Here is a 3486-nt window from a genome sequence, read left to right as displayed (position 1 = left end):
AGCCACCCTCTGTACAACAGCCCTAAACCCTGCTCTATCTTGTGCCAATCGCATGACCTCTGAATTGCATGACCTCTGACACACCCATCCCGATTACCCCAGTCACTGAATCAATCCACCTCATAGAGGGTCTTCCTCTCCTGCGCTGTCCCTCCATCCTAGCAAGCATGATGTCCCTCTCCAAGGACCTGTCTCTCCTTACAACATGTCCAAAGTATGTCAGTCGAAGCCCTAGAATCCTTGCCTCCAAGGAGTAGCCTGGTTTAACCCTCTCCAGGATGAATCTGTTTGTTTTCTTTGCAGTCCAGGGTACATTCAATACTTTTCTCCAGCACCACAGGTCAAAGGCATCAATTCTCCTTCTATCTTCCCTAGTCATTGTCCAACTCTCTGATGCATAACAAGTGATTGCAAAGACCATGGCCTGTATCAGGCGCACCTTAGTCTCCAGAGAGACACCGTTGCTCTTGAGTGAGGTCCCTAACAGCAGACTTTCCCATCGTGATACGTTTTTTGATTTCCTGGCTGCTGGTGCCAAGAGTGTTGATGGTGGAGCGAAGCAAACTATAGCTGTGAACAATCTCAATCTCTTCGCCATCCTTCCTGATGCTACCAATGATAGATGGGGAAAATATTGAAGTTGTCATTTTACTTGAGTCCAAGGGTAATAGCTGTCAAGAAATCAAAAGATGAATTACATTGGGAAATTTGCTATCAAAGACCTCTCCAAAGTGCTAAAGAGCAAGGCTGTTAGTGTAAAGACTAAGATGCACCTGATCCAATCTTTGGTCTTTTGAATTACTTCCTATATGTCTGAAAGTTGGACAATGACTTAGAATAACAGAAGGACCTATGCCTTTGAGTTGTGGCATTGTAGAAGAGTACTGAATATACCATAGATTGACAAATATACCATAGAGAAACAAATCTGTTCTGGAGAAACTGCAACCTGGGTGCTTCTTAGAGGCAAGGATGATAAAACTCTCTCATGTACTTTAGGCATGTTGTGAGAAGGGACCAGCCCTTGGAAGAAGACATCATTCTGGAGAAGGTGGAGGGTCAGAGAAAGAGAGGGAAACTCTCTCCAAAAGAAAGATTGACACAATGATTGTAACAACGGGCTTGACACATCAGAGACCTGGAGGATGGTTCAGGATAGGGCAAGTTTCTGATCTATTGTTCATAGGGTAAATATGAGTCATAGGCAATTAGGTGACACCTAACATAGGTTTATTATGAAATAGTTCCTCTTTGGTAGGGATGGCTAATCCCCTCCTGTGAGATTTACTGCTTCTGAAAACCCATTGGAAGGTCAGCTATCCATTAAATAGATACCTGACCATTCCTTTAATTTCTTGTTCCTATTATTTTTTTTCCACTGTTCGTGGTTTACTTGGTGTTTTAGTTGGCATGATACTGTTGCAATGCTTATATGTAGATCTTTACATTTTACATCACATTATTAGAGTTGCATTATACATTACTCTGATAAATATGGTACACAAAATAAGATCCTTTAGAATAATAATGTACAAGATATGCAATATTGAATATGTACATTAGAGCACAGAATGTGACTAAAAAAACAAAAGCTTGTACTAGGCCAAAGTTATTTAACACAGTAAACATTCTAGTTTGAAGGACAGCCGCAGCATTTCCAACTTTGGCAGTGGTGTCTGAGACGTGGTGGAATTCTATTATACTAACCAGTTTAGAACTACACAAGGTAAGTACCATCATCAGAACATGTACCATTCCTATATCTACTTTTAGGAAATGGATGTTTTTCCTATGTTGTATTTTACTGCTTTAAACACACACTGGATAAAAAGGACAACATGCACAACCCCCAACTAAAATCCTTTTGTAGCCTAGACAGTGAAATGATACAGCAGAAGGCTTTTAAACTGCAGCTCTTTTTGGATTCCCCAAAGTGTATCTGCACTCTTCTTCAAACGGGCCTCTTCCTCAGGAATCTGTGTCACCTTCACGACTCTGAGATTCCATTCTGCCTCAAGATGCAAGTAACACTAAGAAAGACATAATTTAATTAGATAAAGACCCTCAATTATGGTGGAAATTGGATGTAGCCGCCTAAGATTCTTCATTATACTTTCTGCCAAATCTGCCACAGACAGCCCAGGAGGTATAGCCTTTCAGTTTGATCACCTCATAGGCACTGTCAACCACCTGTTTGTGAACCTCTTTCCACTGTTCCTTATCTGAATCAGTACCTAATTCAGTATGCAGATATTTCATAGAGACACCAGCCACATTCACTCCATTCCATACAGGCACACTAGAGTCTCCCCAAGGATCCAGCCATGACAGCTCAATGCGTAAACGCCTAGCCTCTCCCCTATTAGGTAACGAAACCTCTCTGAATCCAGATTGCATCCCCTGCCAATAACACGATCTTTGGGAAAGCCACTGATCTTCCAAGCCACATAGGTAAGGATATCCACTGGATTAGAAACAACAAGCAGCTTGCAGTTTGGGCTGTACCTTACAACATTAGGAATGATAAATTTAAAGATGTTCACATTAGCTGGACCAAATTGAGACAGCTTCCCCCTTCCTGCTGACGTGCTCCTGCTGTGATAATAACCAGCTTGGTATTTGCAGTTACGTTGTAGTCTTTGCCAGACACAATTTTTGGTGTTCTAAGGAAAAGGCTGCCATGTTGGAGATCCATCATCTCTCCCTTTAATTTGTCTTCCATGACATCATCAAATTCAAGTTCATCTGCCAAGTCCTTCATTAAAATACTGATGGCACAGGCCATGCCAATAACACCAATCCCACCAACTATAATCTTATTCTGGCTGGTCTGCTCTTCCTTAAGAAGATTCTGAATCAGCTGATCCTTGACAGTAGCCATACAGGATTTGTATGAGGAAGGTACCAGGAATGCACGTGGGCGGGCTCCGGGACTTTGTTCCTATTATTTTTACACACACACAAAAATAGCTGTTATGTGAACAGAACAAAGGACATTATGTGGTTTTAAAAAAATTGTACATCAGGGCTGTTTCCTCTCTCCATACTTATTTGTGTGTGAGCAAATATTTGAGAAGCTGAACTCTATGAAGAAGAATGTGGCGTTAGGATCAGAGGAAGACTCACCAAAAACTTGTGTTATGCATATGACAAAACTTCAATAGCTGAAAGTGAAGAGGAATTTAAATGCTTCCTGAAAAATAATACATTTTAACATAAAGAAGACAAAAATTACCACCACTGGGCTGATAGGCCACACCATGAGAGATGGAGAAAAGATTAAATGTGTCAAAGACTTTGTTTTACTTGGATTCCTTGGTTCCAGCAGTCAGATGATCAGTTGTTGTTGTTGTCGTTATGTGCCGTCGAGTCATTTGTGACTCATAGCGACCCTGTGTACAACAGCCCTAAACCCTGCTCCATCCTGTGCCAATCTCATTGCCTCTGACACACCCATCCCGATTACCCCAGTCACTGAATCAATCC

General features: G+C 41.5%; 1 pseudogene; it reads right to left on the bottom strand.

Moving 5' to 3' along the window:
* Nucleotides 1-1871: 1871 nt before the first annotated feature.
* LOC102843122 lies at nt 1872-2881 on the bottom strand (annotated as a pseudogene).
* Between the last annotated feature and the right edge of the window lie 605 nt (nt 2882-3486).

This window comes from Elephantulus edwardii, unplaced genomic scaffold (genome assembly GCF_000299155.1).
Source record: "Elephantulus edwardii isolate Elephantulus edwardi_28Jun2011 unplaced genomic scaffold, EleEdw1.0 scaffold00417, whole genome shotgun sequence".
Lineage (NCBI taxonomy): Eukaryota > Metazoa > Chordata > Mammalia > Macroscelidea > Macroscelididae > Elephantulus > Elephantulus edwardii.
Note: the sequence above shows the minus strand (reverse complement) of the source record. Positions and strands in the feature narration are given on the sequence as shown.